We start from the raw sequence: 8,046 nt of genomic DNA on the forward strand, positions 1-8,046 counted from the left end.
GGGTGGAGGCGAGGGCGGCCGGCGGACGGACGCGGACCGTACGACGGTGCCCACCGTGACCCACCCATCTGAGAATCTTTGCGCGGCCGTGCAGCCCCGGGGCAAACGGACCCTGCGTTCGGTGGAGCCCCCCACTGGTCCGACCGGATTCCTCCGCCCTGGACTCCGTGCCCCTGGCTATGCCAAAGGGAAAGACCTAGGCTCTTTTTACCTTTAATTGAACGTGGAAATTTACCAAATTGCCGCTTGAATTCCAACACACTCACTACCTGCAAAGTATGGAGACCTATGACATTTCAGCCTGTAAGGCCACTATATCTACCCGCGGGTGCTTCCTTTTCTCTCTTGCTGTGCTGCCAGCCTTCTCTGCCATCTAAGGCAGTCAGTGCCCTCGGGCACACCATACTCAGTATTTATCTCCAGTTCTTGGCCCTACAAATGAGCTATCCCCTGCTGTCAGCCAGCCTCTGGGCTATGCTCTAGAAACCAGCCAGACGCAGTCCTCACATTTACCATGAGAAAACAGGCAGGGAGCTTAGGAGATGGGGCCAGGTCAGACCCGGTAAGCTGCAGGGTCTAGACTAGAGCTGGGTATCTTGAGGGCTGTAATGTGAGACTTCATATTCCCCTACACCCTGGTGTCGGATAAAGCAACCCTGGATACAAGAGAGCAGAGTGAGGTCAGGGTTCAGAGACCCAGCCTGAGTGCCCAAAATAAGTGAAAAGTGTCTTCATTCTCTGCTTCATTTTCTATGTAAAAGAGTGATGATATTTAGTCTACCTCCCTTATTGCATCGTATGGAAAAATAAATAAAACTTTTTATCTGAAAGTACCATATAATGCTTGGTGTTATTATTCAAGTCCCAGTTCTGCCCAGAAGGGAAATTCTGAAGGGTTCATCAAAAAAGGCTTGTTTCCCCTTCAGGGTTGGCAGGCAGACCTCTCAGGGGCCTTGGAATATGCAAAGCCCTGCTCCTTCCTTCAACTTTATTAAATGACTAATTCTACCTAAGACTACAATTTCATCTTCTCAGACCCCACTGATCTTTTCTTTTCTCTGGCATCTTACTGTCTTTGTCACCGGCATTTCTTACGGCCACAAGCATGTGTGGCCGTGTATGATATTAAGCATGCAGTGCAGACCTTTTCTGACAGGTAGGAGCTGGTCCTGGGCCTGTCCCTATGAAGATCAGCTAGAAATTTGATACTGGATTTCCTGTGCATGTTGGAGATTGTGTCTTGGGCTTTACAGACCAAAAGTCTCATTGCCAACCCTTCAAAATAGAGTTGACCCTTCAGCATTGGTTTGAACTATGCAGGTCTATTTATATGCTTTTTTTTTTTTTTTTTTTTAGAAATACAGTACTGTAAATGTATTTTTCTCTTCCTTAAGATTAAATGAATATTTTCTTTTGTCTAGCTTACTTTGTTGTAAGAATACAGTATATAATACATATAGCATACCAAATATGTGTTAATGGGCTGTGTGTGTTACCGGTAAGGCTTCCAGACAAAGATAATCTATTAATAAAGTCTGGGGAAGTCAAAAGTTATAAGCAGATTTTTGACTGCACAGAGGTTGGGGCCCCTAACCTCCAGGTTGTTCAAGGGTCAACCATGTACCCACTTGGGGAAGAAAGTTAGGAAGATGGTTTCCAGATAGCATCGCAAAAGTAAAAGCCATCTACCCTCTAAATGTCTCCTTGAGGAATGTGCATGAGCAAAATATAGTATGTTTAATTGTTAGGCAGCTGAGCCTATTTATATATCAAGAATAGAAGAGTGCGTAGGCAGGCTTAGTTTTACTGACAACTAATAGCATTTGGGATGCAGAACATTAAACCTACGAGTTTTAAGCCAGCTTTTCTAAATACAAGTAGAAACACTTCAGAGCATCCCAGAAGGACACACTCACTAGGCCAGGATGTCTGAAGCGTAACTGCAGGGTCGATGCTATCAAAATGCACACAGTGAACAGGAGAAGCCCTAATGACTCTTTTAAATTTTTATTTATTTCTTTTGAGAGAGAGCACAGCAGGAAGGGACAGAGAGAGAGGGAGACAGAGAATCTGAACTGGGCTCTGTGCTGACAGCAGAGAGCCAAAGTGGGCTCAAACTCACAAACTGCAAGATCATGACCGGAGCTGAAGCTGGGTGCTTAACGGAGTGAGCCACCCAGGCGCCCCTTAGGGATTTTCTTAAGTAAGCAATTCTAATTGGCTTTTTCAGGTAGTATGTATGTGTAAAGTGTAGCAAGTAAGTAGATGTTCCCACCCGATCATTTCCAACTGCTTGGGGCCAGGCAAGAGAGAGGAGGTGAGAAAATAGACAGGGACCTTTGCTACCTAAAACATCTCTACACACCTCCAAGGATTTAGATTCACCAGGTCTCGGAAGATTTGCTTCAAGGGCACACAACATAAACCAAGAAGTTAGAGGCAATCAAACAAGGGATGCTATCATGAGGTTCTTTCCGGATGCTGGCCGCAGATGGACAGAGGGTCAACAGTGTGCCTGGCGTGGCACTGGGCACTGTGGCAGCAGCAGGGACACAACCACCATAACAACCACCACCAATAATAATAGCTCACTTGGATAAAACTCAGTATGTGGAGCTAGGCACAAAACTAAGCACTTTAAACATATCACCCCTGGGGCGCCTGGGTGGCTCAGTGGGTTAAGCGTCCGACTTCGGCTCAGGTCATGATCTCATGGTTTGTGAGTTCAAGCCCCAGTCGGGCTCTGTGCTGACAGGTCAGAGCCTGGAGCCAGCTTCCCATTCTGTGTCTCCCTCTCTCTCTGCCCCTCCCCTGCTCATGTTCTGTCTCTCTCTGTCTCTCAATAATAAATGTTAAACATATCACCCCATTTTATCCTCACAATAAACCCATGAGGAATGTACATTATTATCCCATTTTTCAGTTAAGGAAGTTGAAGCCAACTGGATGTTGGATTTTGTTGACTTTCAAAACTCAAAAGAAAAGTCGCAATGCAAATACTTTATTATCTGAAGACACTCCTGCCCTCCACTTACACCCCTGCATCTATCATTTCTTCCCTTTAAGAGCCCCAGTCTGGTGCATCAAACACCCTCTGCAGGCCAGCCGCCAACTCCATCCCTCACCTTAAGTACTGGGGCCACTGTTTTCTTTTCCATCACATGGTGCCATCAAATCCTAGCTGTCTGTCCATCTGCACGTGTGTATATACACATGTTTTGTATATGTAACACTCACACACCCACACTACATCTACATTCTTCTGGAGATCATATATGAAATTATATGTATTTCATATTTAAGCATACTTTTGTATAATAGAACATTTCCAGGAGATTAAGCATCCAGCTCTTTTCTTAAGTGTTTTTTTTTATTTTTTTTTTCAACGTTTTTATTTTTATTTTTGGGACAGAGAGAGACAGAGCATGAACGGGGGAGGGGCAGAGAGAGAGGGAGACACAGAATCTGAAACAGGCTCCAGGCTCTGAGCCATCAGCCCAGAGCCCGACGCGGGGCTCGAACTCACGGACCATGAGATCGTGACCTGGCTGAATTCGGACGCTTAACCGACTGCGCCACCGCCCCTCTTAAGTGTTTTTTAAAAATATTTTTTGGGGCACCTGGGTGGGACCGACTGCGCCACCGCCCCTCTTAAGTGTTTTTTAAAAATATTTTTTGGGGCGCCTGGGTGGGACCGACTGCGCCACCGCCCCTCTTAAGTGTTTTTTAAAAATATTTTTTGGGGCGCCTGGGTGGCGCAGTCGGTTAAGCGTCCGACTTCAGCCAGGTCACGATCTCGCGGTCCGTGAGTTCGAGCCCCGCGTCGGGCTCTGGGCTGATGGCTCGGAGACTGGAGCCGGTTTCCGATTCTGTGTCTCCCTCTCTCTCTGCCCCTCCCCCGTTCATGCTCTGTCTCTCTCTGTCCCAAAAATAAAAACGTTGAAAAAAATATATATATATTTTTTTTAATGTTTATTTTTGAGAAAGACAGAGACAGAACATGAGCGGGGGAGGGGCAGAGAGAGAGGGAGACACAGAATCTGAAACAGACTCCAGGCTCTCAGTTGTCAGCACAGAGTCTGACATGGGGCTCGACCTCAGGAGCCGTGAGATCATGGCCTGAGCCACCCAGGCGCCCCTATTTATTTATTTTTGAGAGAGAGAGAGAGAGAGAGAGAGAGAGAGACCAAGTAGGGGAGGGGCAGAGAGTGGGAGACAGAATCCCAAGAATGCTCTATCCTTACTGTCAGCACGGAACCTGAGGCAGGGCTCAAACTCACAAACCATGAGATCATGACCTGAGCCAAAGTGAGATGCTTAACCGACTGAGCCACCCTGGCGCCCCTTAAGCCTCATCCTGCCAGGTCCAAAGCAGCAGCGAGCAGAGCCTGCAGAGGGCATCCAGGGAGCAGAGGTCAGAGGAGCAGGCGGGAGGCAGGGCTCCATACGTCCCAAGGTCTCAGCCAGATGGGCCCCCAACAGCACAGCGAGCATCAGCAAAGGCAGAAATGCGCGGTGGTTGTGGGGGCAGAGTAAGCAGATGGTCAGATGGCGAGGAGTCAGCAGCCGAGAGAACTGGGAAGGGCAGACAGGAAAGGAGACCCAGGGCTCCAACAGCAGCACAGGCGGGTTGCTGGCACCAAGGCAGCTCCTAGTGGAGCGTCTGCTGCCTTCCTTCTCCCTGAACCCAGGAAAGCCAAAATCGGAGACAGTCTGGCCTCGAAGATTGAGCCTTCGTCACTGTACCTTGCAGATTAAGTGACTGTAGGGAGTAAACATTTCAGGGGCCAGGGGGGTGAACTATGGAGAGAGAACCTAGCTGCTCCAGACAAGAAGCACGATGTTTCCCTGGTGGTTCCCACCGCCCCTGCCCCCTTTAATAAGATGGGCCTAATAAGAAAAACCGTACCAGGCCACACCGACAAAGGGAGCTCGAGCTCTGAGCTCCGGAGCAAAGCCACAGGGCGTGCTGGCGCTTCCTGGGGCGCCTTCTCCCGCTGGGCTTGTCGCTATTTACCTGCCCATCCAGAGCCACACTGAACATGGCAGATGGACACTCAGTCTCGGAAAGAGGGGATCCGCCCAGAACCCTGAGGTCTTCCTGTGGGGACCTCTCCACCTGCTGGAGCTAGCCGAGAGACAAGTCTTCGTACCCAAGTGTGAGATGCTACCAGAGGACTCGCCCAGGCTACAAGCAATCTATCCAATTCCAGCAAAGGCGTCCGTATGCTCTGTGGCAGCAGGGCGTAGGAGGCCTAGCCAGTGCCTGCCACCAACCCAGGGCGATGAACACACTTACTGACTGCGGCCGAGTTCAGAGCCGTGGAAATCTCATACTAGATCAGAAAGGCCCTGTGTTTAAGGGCTTTTGAATCATGTTGAATCATTCATTCATCCATTTAACAAACATTTATTGAGTAGCTACTATGTGCAGGACTTTGTTAGGTGCTGGGGATATAATACTGAGCAATAACAGAAATGATGCCAGCCCTTATGAAGGGGCCACGTCCTTGGGTACTCTACTAGGGGAGATAAATACCCATCAAATAACCATAAATGCAAAACTGCAGGTAAAGGGAAAGATATGTGATGCCCAAAGGAGATGTGATCTGGTGGGGGAGCTTAAGAAAGGGATGGCCAAGCTGAGATCTGAAAGAGAAGTAGGAGTTAATGAGGTGAAGCGGAGGGAGAAGGCATTCTGTGCAGAGGTAGTAGCAAGTGCAAAGCCCTTGATGGCTATTGGTCACGTGAGAAGAGGGAGGGCAGGCGTGGGGGACCACTGAGGGTGAGGCAGAGGCGTGACCTGGGAGAGCTGGAGGTTGGTGGGGGGGGGGGCGGGCCGGCACGATGGGGGGGGGCGGGGGTGCAGAAATGCAGACCATATTTTGTCCTGAGAGCAGTGGGGAGCCACTGCAGGGTTTCAGGTTGAAAAGAATGCATGAAAAGGTGGGAATGTTGAAAATCTCACTGTAGGGGCAATGTGGAGAATAACACAAGAGCACAGATGTGGACAGACTCATGCACGAGGAAGAGGCTTGTGGAGACGGATGAAAGTGGACAGACTGAGGGCTGTTCAGGCATGAAATCATCCGCAGAACCTAGGGATGGTTTGCATTTGATGGGGGGGGGGGGAGGGGGGCGGGGGCAGGGCGGGTGTTGAGGAGAAAGAGTCATGGACGCAGCCCAGCTTCTGGCTGGTACCTACCCAGAGTGTGGTGCTCAGGGCTGTGAGGTGCAGGTCTGGGAGTGAGGCTGCGTGCTTTGCTTTGGACTTGTCAAGAATGAGAGGGAGTACGGTGGGCAGTGGGCCATCCCGACCGGGAGCAGAGGGCAGAGAACTCTGAGTACCCACATTTACAAGTCGTCTGCCTCCAACTAGTAATCTGAAGCTGTTACTGGCTGAAAAAAATCACCTAGCGAGTAGTTGAGAGGGCCTAGGCTGGGTTTTGATGCATTACAGCACTTGTGGGGCAGGGGGACAGGGAGGCGCGCTTTCCCAGGAAGGAAGCCCCACCCCCGGCCCCCTCCGCCCCTCCAATAGGAGTGAAGAAAGACCCCCTCCTCCCCTGCGCTTCCTACACTCAGCACCTGGCCTCCATTTGCTCTGGTTGCTTAAGCCCCTTCACCCCATATGTCAGTCACGGCAGGAAGCCCCAGATGCCCAGCTCCCCCCACATTTTGCTCCTCTGCCCACCTCCCGAAACCAGAACTCCCAGACCCTGCCAGCAAATGTGCCTGTTCTTCCCGCAACTCTCCCCACCTGCTCTAACCTGGATCCCCTCTGAGGACACACCTCCCTTTGCAGCCCTGTCAGGTGGCAGCAAAATGTGTCCCCCTGGACTTCTTACCAGGAGCCCTGGATGTGGCACGGATATCCCTTTTGATCCCCGTTACTACTTCCACACTATTCTCCTTCCCTCCTCCCTAAAGTCCCAGCTTTGAATATCCTGTCATCAAACTACACCACCTACTGCCCTCTGAGAGGCACAGCCGGCTATTGCCCTGGGCCATTCATCCTCATTTCTCAAACACTGTTCTGTCCTAGCTCACTGGCACTTTCTCCAAAACAACTTTGCCAGTAAGTCTTGGTCATTTCAACATCACAAACATGAACTTCTCTCTTTGCTCTGCCTTGACCACTATTCCCATGGTAATACCCTAAACCAATACTGACCAACAGAAATGTGATGTGAGCCATATATTTAATTTAAAAAGAAACTAGGGGCGCCTGGGTGGCTCAGTCGGTTGAGTATGTGACTTCGGCTCAGGTCACGATCTCGCAGTCTGTGAGTTCGAGCCCCGCGTCGGGCTCTGTGCTGACAGCTCAGAGCCTGGAGCCTGCTTCAGATTCTGTGCCTCCCTCTCTCTCTGCCCCTTCCCTGCTCATGCTCTGTCTCTGTCTCAGAAATAAATAAAAACATTTAAAAAAAAGAAAAGAAAAGAAAAGAAAAGAAAAAAGAAAAGAAAAGAAAAGGAAAGAAAAGAAAAGGGCACCTGTGTGGCTCAGTCAGTTAAGCATCCGACGTCAGCTCCGGTCATGATCTCAAGGTTTCTGAGTTCAAACCCCCCATTGGGCTCTGTCAGCACAGAGCCTGCTTTGGATCCTCTGTCTCCCTCTCCCCTGCTTGTGCTCTTGCTCGTTCACTCTCTCTCAAAAATAAGTAAATATTTTTTAAAAATTTAAAAAGAAACTGGGGCGCCTGGGTGGCTCAGTAGGTTGAGCATCTGATTTTGGCTCAGGTGATGATCTCACAGTTTGTGAGTTTGAGCCCCTCGTCAGGCTCTGTGCTGACAGCTCAGAGCCTGGAGCCTGCTTCAGATTCTGTGCCTCCCTCTCTCTCTGCCCCTCCCCTGGTTGCACTCTGTCTCTGTCTCTCAAAAATAAATAAATGTTAAAAAACCAAAAAGTATGATGCTCAGGTCTCACCCCAGACACATTCAAGCAGAATCTCTGAGGGTAGAGCCTGGGCAGCAGTATTAAAAAAGAAGGAAGGAAGGAAGGAAGGAAGGAAGGAAGGAAGGAAGGAAGGAAGGAAGGAAGGAAGG

This window comes from Herpailurus yagouaroundi, unplaced genomic scaffold (genome assembly GCF_014898765.1).
Source record: "Herpailurus yagouaroundi ecotype Mexico unplaced genomic scaffold, PumYag 100, whole genome shotgun sequence".
In the NCBI taxonomy this organism is placed as follows: Eukaryota; Metazoa; Chordata; class Mammalia; order Carnivora; family Felidae; genus Herpailurus; species Herpailurus yagouaroundi.